The sequence below is a fragment of the Carex rostrata genome, chromosome 17 (assembly GCF_964058835.1).
Source record: "Carex rostrata chromosome 17, lpCarRost1.2, whole genome shotgun sequence".
Lineage (NCBI taxonomy): Eukaryota > Viridiplantae > Streptophyta > Magnoliopsida > Poales > Cyperaceae > Carex > Carex rostrata.
This window is the reverse complement of record NC_135934.1, coordinates 450,055-459,475: the sequence shown is the minus strand read 5'-3', so window position 1 is coordinate 459,475 and position 9,421 is coordinate 450,055. Positions and strand designations below refer to the sequence as shown.

At 32.5% G+C, this 9,421-nt stretch overlaps 1 long non-coding RNA gene across 1 annotated transcript; it reads right to left on the bottom strand.

Annotated features, from left to right (window-relative positions):
- Nucleotides 1-553: 553 nt before the first annotated feature.
- Nucleotides 554-1,968, bottom strand: LOC144568563 (uncharacterized). Its single transcript, XR_013515684.1, has 4 exons — nucleotides 1,824-1,968; nucleotides 1,670-1,727; nucleotides 1,454-1,571; nucleotides 554-1,328 (listed from the first exon to the last, which is right to left on the bottom strand). It is a non-coding gene; the product is annotated as an uncharacterized LOC144568563 (long non-coding RNA).
- Between the last annotated feature and the right edge of the window lie 7,453 nt (nucleotides 1,969-9,421).

Sequence of the window (9,421 nt, the reverse complement as noted above, 5' to 3'; positions counted from 1 at the left end):
CAATGAGGTAATGTGCTATGCACAAACACAATCCGACAAACTTTTTTGACTAATAAATTTAAAAATGAATTTGAACCAAGTATGCAATTCATTTTTCACTAATTTTTTTGTTTCATGTAATTGTCAGATTGTGATGTAATTCTACTGATAAGGATGACCAAAGATACACGAGACGGTAGTGGCAAAGAAGTTTTATTGGTACTTAGCAATAAGCTGCTCTTTTGAATTACTTCTCAGTTTCTCAAGATTAGTCTATATCAAGGTTTTCAAAAAAGCAGCTTTTTAAAATTACCTTCTCAGTTTCTTAAGATTAGTCTATATCAAAGTTTTCAAAACATGCGATTACATACCTGAAGCATTTGTGATGTGCATAATATCTCTGAGTATCTTATTATCTTTTTACAGTTTTAATTACTTTTTAAGTAGTGGAGCACTTATTTAATTTAATGGTTCTTCATTATTAATTATTTTGTAGTTTGGTCACTTTGACCACGGGTGTTATCAGGTTGGCTCATTCACTCTTTTCATTAATTCTTATTTCTTAATTTATATATACTAGTATCGTGCCCGTGCGATGCAACGGGATATATTATAAGAAAACAAAAACATATTTTTATTAAAAAAACATTTCAATAAAAATAATTATTATTTTGTTAAAAAAGTAATGATATTACAGAATTGTCTGGAATAGAATTTGACATGATAGAAAGCTACTTTTAAAAAAGTGGCAACCTATGAATACAAGTATGCACTCGATTGATTATGAAATGAGAGTTCAATTGTACCATGAAATTAGTTGTGGGATATCATTTTCTATTAATATTACACAATTATTTTTATTAATAAAATTATTAATAAAAAACAAAAAAAATAGATTAAACATTGGAAATTACATATTTGCTTAATATAGGTATTTGCATACAAAATCTGAGAAAGCAAAAAAAAAATTAAAAAAATAAACATTGAAATTTAAAACTGGCTTGTATGGCTGATCGCACTCCAATTGTAATGCCCCCTTTCTTTTTTTCCATCAATTTAATCCATGAAGTATACACAGATAAAATATGTATAGAAAGTTCTGAAGCATGCTAATTAAAAGCAAAAAGAGAGAGAACCTTTCAAAAATTTCTTTATTTTCATCAATATTAACTCTGGCAATTACAACTTCCTCATCCAGCTTGAATACTGATGCCACATCCTCATATGTCTATTATTATTATATGATAAATACATTTTAGTAACTAAAATGTATAGTAAAAAAAAAAAATTATGAGCAGCAAGATTATGTTTCAGAACATACTGGAACAAAATTATTGCAGTGACTGCACCTGCCCACAGAAATGAAGTTTAAGAAATTAAATTCCGATTATAATTACCATTAACTTTAGCTGTGTTGGATGGCATTTTGGAAAAATAGAGAAAGAAAAGAGTGCAGTACTAATTAAGTACTAACCAAGGGGCATAAAATTCTACAAGGACATGTTTTGTTATGTCAAATATAACCTCATCAAAGCTCTCTGCTGTTACTTCAACCACATGTGAAGGATTTACTGGTACTTTGATATTAGTCCCTGGTACAAACAACAATCAAAATTTTATTCAAAACTTGAGGTCTAGAAGATAGAAGGGAATAATGAAGAGAAGGGATATCATTAAGTGTTATCCTTACTGATAGCTGCTTTTATGATAGTCTGTTTTTCCTTGGCCGGAACAATTGCACTGAGCTCCTGCATGATAGTTTCACATATAACAAATGAGAAACATGTTCGTAATAACCGATTATGGTGCAAACGATTGACATATAAAATGATGATATATCATACCTGTAGTCCAAGTCCCCAATTGTTAAGGGCCTATAGGTAAGAAAAACAGAAACATGTGAGAAATTGTTATTACTAAGCCAACCATGCAAAAAGAACTTGCATGGTGGTATGTAACAGCTAAATAACCGTACTGACCTGAGGGCTATTTCACTTCCTCTTGCTTCACTTCATCTCCATTTGAAACAACCACTTCGTTGATCTCGATCTCTGTGGCTTCCTTCTTCGGTTCGATTTCAATTGGAGACTGAGCTGGGGTGGGTTCCGGTTCAATTGGTGACTCAGCTGCGGCTAGTTCCGGTTCGATCGGAAGGTCGATTGGGGTTGACTCTGGTTCGGTTCCATTGGGGATTTCGGGTGTATGCTACAATGGAACCTAACAACCTAGCAGGCTACTTCTAATTTTATAGGCATGCTACACCATTCCAACTTATTTGGGACTAAACACAGTATCGTACTCGTGCGTTGCAATAAAGACATATCATAAGATTAAACATTAAAATTGTACAGAGACAAATAATAAATAACAGTAAATTTTATTTTCAATTTAACATAGTGTGTATAGATCAATAGTTATACAGTGCAAAGGTAGAACAAAAACTATACATAAACATCAAATAGTTATACAGATACGGCGATATCTCAGATTGAAGAGACTGGTGCATCAGCTTTGTGTAATCCACTGCTTGGAGCAAAGAAGTTTCAACACAAGTGACTTCCTTTTTTCTAATTATATATCAAATTGAAGAGACATTCCTAGTAAATTACTCCAGAAAATGAATATTTATTACACAAATGCAACTAAATTACTTAAAGGTATAGTGAATAAAGATAAAGTAGCTCGATACTTCAAGGATCAGTGGTGAACTGCATCAGTCGATCATCACTGTAGAGAGTAAAAGGAGAGATTTTCAAAAAAAAAAAATGCAAATTGATGGCTAGTAAATATACCCCATGGAAAAGGAGATCTAAAACAGGGGAGTCGTAGACGGCCTTGATCTCATCGTTGCTCCAGTCGTTCCTCAGCCCCTTATTGATCGTCTGCTCCGCCTCCAGCACGAGCGGACGGCGGTCGTAGCCGCGGAGCGACCTTACGAGAAGCATTTTCTTCTCTGTTGCGAGACAAAAGCTAGGGTTGGGAGAGAGAGATAGGGTTGGGCATCGCGGGTCTGAGGGCTTTTTTCTTTTCTTTGGGAAGAAGGGATCGGGGAGGAAGATGAGCAACAAAAATAATTCGCTGGGAGAAGCGCCTCCAGCGAAAAAATTTTCACATGTTAGATTCAATCTGCACGATTTTTGATGCAGATCCAACGGTGCAGAAATAAAGAATATGTGGGAATACGTGTGACAATACGTGTGGCGGGTCCAGTTTTAACAAAATTTGAACTTCTACACAAAAAAATGATGTATTTAATCAAAAAAAGCAGATTAATTATTTAAATGGCTCAGATTCAATCAATAAAAATAACAGTAAATCAGGACCCTTGCAGGACCTAGACATTAAACTCCTTAATAAGGTAGGGAGATATATATATCAGAGGTACTGATACAACAAATGGAACAAATTACTAAATATAATTTGATATTGTCTTTCTTTTCCAGTGGGCTAATTAAGGAGAGAGATGAGATCACATTGGAACCGTGCAATTAATTAATTAATTAAGGTCGAAAAATCTGTCTATGTTAATTAATTAAAGTGACGTGAGACGACGGTGAGAGCAATATAATCCGCATTGCATATTTGCATTTGCATGATGCCATGATGGTGTGACTGTGAAGGGTCCATCGCCATCACTCCATTAGTCCATCCACATGTTGGACTAATTAGAAAAACCATTTTGGCCACAGATTCGTCTTGCCAAAATGAATCTTAATTTTCTTGTCCAAATCATTTTTTTATTTTTATTTAATCTTTTGTTTAAACCAATGAAAAATAATGTGTCAATGAATTGATATAACTTGGCACGAATCTCCAAGTCCAATAATATAAAGTGAGAGAAATCTAGCTTTTACGGTAGACTGTAGAGGATACTTTTCCGACTAATGATTTTGGGCCACATGCATGCATGATTGATTGACTCATTGACTTGAGCGGTTGAGCCGTTTGTTTTGAAAATTAATTAATCCTTAGACGACTTGGTAGCCAAGGTACGTACTATATATCTATGATCTATCGTTTTCTTGTCCCTACCAAATGACTTTTCTAAATTCTCACCACCTTTTTTAGTCCATACTCATTTTCCTTTTCCTTTATTTCTTTAATATCTTTTTGTCTGTATGTCATGCAAACCATCAATTTAATTTTGGTTGAGTTGAAATTTACTTGAAAACAACGGCAGTCCTACTAGATCTTCACTGTTTTTAATTTGCTATGAATATTCGCATAACATTTTCTCATATAAGAATCTAATCTTGTAATTAGCATGGAATTAGCATACCATTCCTCGCTCGCTTTTCCTTTTTAGTCGACTCGGAACGCTCATCAACAAGCTTTAATAATTACAAAAAAAAAAATATTAAGTAATATGAGAAGGCTGATGATTTATCTTGTTGCTAGAAAATCAAAATCAAAATTTGAGGGAGGAAGAGGATCCAAATTGTTAATTTGCTTCCTTCTTCCTGTGTTTGTCTTATATATATGTCATCTAGTCTAGCATCAATTAATTAATGTATCTAATAAATTAAGCAAAATGGCTTTAGATATATAGTAATATTGTGAAAATTAACTTTCCAAAATAATTAATATCACACTTGCAAATGTGTTTAAAAATTGATAACCTCTTTACTCGATCGATCTTACGTTTAGACTCCAATTTGGACATTAATTTCTTAATTAGTACGTCTTCCCCTTTAAAGACTTACTATTTCAATGTCGGCCCACACATCTTTTAACGACTATTTACTTAATAGTGACGTGTCATAGTAATATCCGTTCAAGACAAGAGTTAACATGGCAGGGAAGGGATACGTTAAGTTAAGTAAAAAAGAGAGTGACATTGAGATATAGAGTGTGGCTAATTTGATATCGGAAGCACTTCGACCGAGATGCTTCCGGGGCTATATTAGCATATGTGATGTTCAAACAACAAATCCAAACCGTTAGATGTTTAATCTATATTAAAATCTACTTGGAGACCAAATTTTATATTTTTTGGAATTTTTTTACTATTTATTAAGATGGTTTAAAAGTCGCTGTTTTTTATGGTGCAGAATTTTAATAAAAACAGCGATTTTCAAACCATCTTAATAAAATAGTAAAAAAATTCCAAAAAATGTAAAATTTGGTTTCCAAGTAGATTTTAATATAGATTAAACATCTAACGGTTTGGATTTGTTGTTTGAACATCACATATGCTAATATAGCCCCGGAAGCATCTCGGTCGAAGTGCTTCCGGTAGCAAATTAGCCACACTATATATAGAGTAGAACTAGGGTGCTCTTAAGCTCACCAAAGTTTTGGTGAGCTTAACTCTAAAACTCATAAAATCAATTTCAAATGACAAATCCGAACCGTTGAAACCCGCCTACCTTACGTGTGATGCATCTACATGTGAAATTTTTAAACATTCGAATTAATTTAGTATAAAGTCAAGCGGTCAAAATTAGAAGGTTAATAAATTAATTTTAGTGCATTCATTTTTGAACGTTTTTTGACCGCTTGACTTTATACTAATTAATTCGAATGTTTAAAAATTTCACATGTAGATGCATCACACGTAAGGTAGGCGGGTTTCAACAGTTCAGATTTGTCATTTGAAATCGATTTCATAAGTTTTAGAGTTAAGCTCACCAAAACTTTGGTGAACTTAAGAGCACCCTAGTTCTACTCATATATATATATGTATATATATATATATATATATATATATATATATATATATATATATAGGACTTGGCTACGGTGCTATGGGTAGCTAAGAGGCCTCCCGTGCTACGGCTCAATATTCGACTTTTCAAAATCCTAACGGTCGATCCGAACCATTCATCTTGTTCTCCATATTAATATGTGCTTGGAGACCAAATTTTATATTTTTTGGAAATTTTTTACTATTTTTTTAGATTTATTGATTATTAGTGTTTTTGCGATGAAAAAAAAAACTTTATTAATTAATTATCGTGAGATTGTGTTCTCCATATTAATTAATGTTATTAGTTATTAGTGTTTTTCAAAAAAACTTTATTAATTAATTAATTTTCATCGCAAAAACACTAATAACTAATATGTGCTCAATAAAGTTTTATTGATTCATCGCAAAAACACTAATAACTAATAATTAATAAAGTTTTCATCGCAAAAACATCCATATTAATCTTGTTCTCCATATTAATATGGCACAATGGGGTGTAAACGGAGCCGGATATCCGCTCCGAATCCGTCTATTATCCGAATCAAACGGATTCGGATACGGATATTACCGGATACGGATCCGGATATTTTCTCAATATGTTGAACTGGTTCGAATACGGATTCGGATATATTATCTTATTTAGAAACGGAGCGGATATCCGGTAACTATCCGAAGCGGGTATCAGAATCTATTCATTTAAATCCGCTATGCTTTTGAAAGACTTGGTAGTGGAATCCACCTCATGCTATCATTTTTCAAAGACTTGGTAGTGGAATACAGCTCAAGCTCATCACGTGGGTTAGAGAAATTTCCTCCAATCCAGTTGATGCTCGTCAAGTTAATGAAATTTCTTTAAAAAAGCTTCTATATATACCTCACAACAGCTGTTTATTTATAAGTTGTGGGACTATTGATTAAATATAAAACCGGACAACAACTCTGTTTTTGTCTTCTTTTTTCTTTGTAGTATTACTTAAAAAAGAATTATGTTTTGATTATAATATTTGTATTATATTATATAATATAAGTGGATTATTTAAGTGAATTATTCATATGATTTGATTATCCGACCATTATTTGTTTTGTATCCGTATTCGAATCCGTATCCGTAGATTATCCGTTTCGTATCCGTATCCGTTTAAGACGGATTTGGTTTTGAATTTTGATATCCGTTTACTATCCGTATCCGTATTCGTATCCGCTAATTATCCGACGGATGCGGATATGGTATCAGCATTATCCGCTCCGTTTTCACCCCTACGCCGCACACATCTTTTAACGACTATTTACTTAATAGTGACGTGTCATAGTAATATCCGTTGAAGACAAGAGTTAACATGGCAGGGAAGGGATACGTTAAGTTAAGTAAAAAATCGTACAACAAAGAGAGTGACATTAATTGAGATATTATATAAAGCTTAATTAACAAATTAAGATATATAAGGCCAACAACCGCGCGCCTCTGCCCAAACCCAAACCCAAATGCAATGCAATATCTTCTTTAATTTAATTTAATTTAATTTAATTTAATTGTGACAATACAGCGAATTCGTTTTGAGACAATTAATTAATAAATGCTTGTTCATCTTTTCAGTACCTCAGCACAATTAATTAATAAATGCTTGTTTCATTTCTTTATCCCATGCTCGTCAGAATAAAACTTTATTAATTATTAGTGTTTTTGCGATGAAAAAAAAATTAAAAAATGCTTCTTTAAAATTAAGAGACAATTAATTAACTGATATTGTAGCATATTAATTGGTACTGCACGCGCTTCTCAATTAAATGCATGCATGTTTAACTCTAGTCAATATATAGGTTAAACAGGAACAGGATCAAAATCGAGATTTTTCTTTGTTATTTAATATATAAAAGACAAGTACGTGGTGGCTTATATAAACCCTAGGGTGAAATTAAAGGTGCGGATAATGATCAAAATATATATACCTGGACACCTTTTTATTTTTATTTTTTAAATACCAATACATATTGAATTAGATATTTATTAAAAATACTAAAGTTTATAATATTTATCTCATATAACAGTAAATAATATAATTCTTTCATAAAATATATATATAGAGCTAGGCTACGGTGAGTTGCGAAGTAAAGCGACTATTTTACTTCACGCTCATATTTTGCGATTTTAAAGTTCAAAACGCCGATCCGAACCGTTCATCTTGTTCTTCATATTGAAATGTGCTTGGAGACCAAATTTTATATTTTTTGAAATTTTTTTACTATTTATTAAGCAATTTTGAAAGTCGCTGATCTGATGGTCCAGAAAATTTTACTGTTTTTTACTGTTCACAGCAAAACAGCAATTTTAAAAAAATGCTTAATAAATAGTAAAAAAATTCCAAAAAATGTAAAATTCGGTCTCCAAGCACATTTCAATATAGATTAAATATCTAACGGTTCAGATCGATAATTTGGACTTTCAAAATAAAAATACAGCGTGAAGTAGAAACGCGTTTTACTTCGCAACTCACCGTAGACTACCTCATATATATATATTTATTATTCGAATACAAATAATTAAAATTTAATACTATATTAATATTCATATCAGCACATATATTTAAATATTAAATATACGTATCAAAATTTCAAATTTGAATTGGATATTATCTGCTCCCTTAACCCTGACTTTATTTAAAAAAAAAACAATAAAAGAGAAGGTGAATCAAGGATTGCGTATCCTCTGCATTAACTCAAAAAGGAATCTTTTGAGTTAATAAATCTCAACCGTCTGATTTTAAACGGAGTCAATCTGATTTCTGCTTATGATAAAGAGGTCCTTTAATATTAGTGCGGATCTAGTCTATATGAATCATAAAACTGATCGGATGGTTAAGATTCATTAACTCAAAAGATTCCTTTTTGAGTTAATGCAGATGATATGAATTCAGAGCAGGAAGGAATGCGTATCCTCTGCATTAACTCAAAAGAGAATTTTTTGAATTAATCAATCTCAACCGTCTGATTTTAAACAGAGCCAATCTGACTCTTGCTTATGATAAAGAGATCCTTTAATATTAGTGCGGATCTAATCTGCACGAATCTTAAAACTGATCGGATGGTCAAAATTCATAAGATTCCCCTTCGGAATTAATGCAGAGGATACGAATATATTCGATCAACACAAATAATGGTCGCTAAAATGTTGGAGTTCAACATTCGCAAGGTCAGCAGTGACACATTTCCTCGAAAAAAGAAAAAAGAAAAAAGAAAAAAGAAAAAAGAAAAAAGAAAAAAGAAAAAAGAAAGAGCAGTGGCAGACTGGCAGTGCATAAACAATGTGGCAGGTGACTGACAGGATAGTTTATTTGATTATTTAGTCATAAAACACCGAAACAGTCGGAACCTCGACACATAATTTGATAGATTCTATCTGCAACAGAAGAATCTCAACGTACAATTCACTGTAGATGCAGACCTTTTCTCCACCGTGTCCTCATTCGTTGGGTTCGTAAATACCAGTAAACAATTTCAAGCATTTTAATTAATTTACTTTTTTAAGCCACAGTGCCACACACACAAAAAGAATAAATTCGGCCGCTCGTTCGCCGTTACGATACCTATACCACCTACACCGAGGGCCGAGGCAAAACAACAATAAAGAAGAAGAGTAAAGACAAAAGAAAAATACAAACAATTTGACGGAGGAGAGGGGAAACTTCAAATTAATTATTCATTTTGCATTTGCATTTTATTTTATTCTCCAATGTGACTGTGATGCCATCTAGGAGA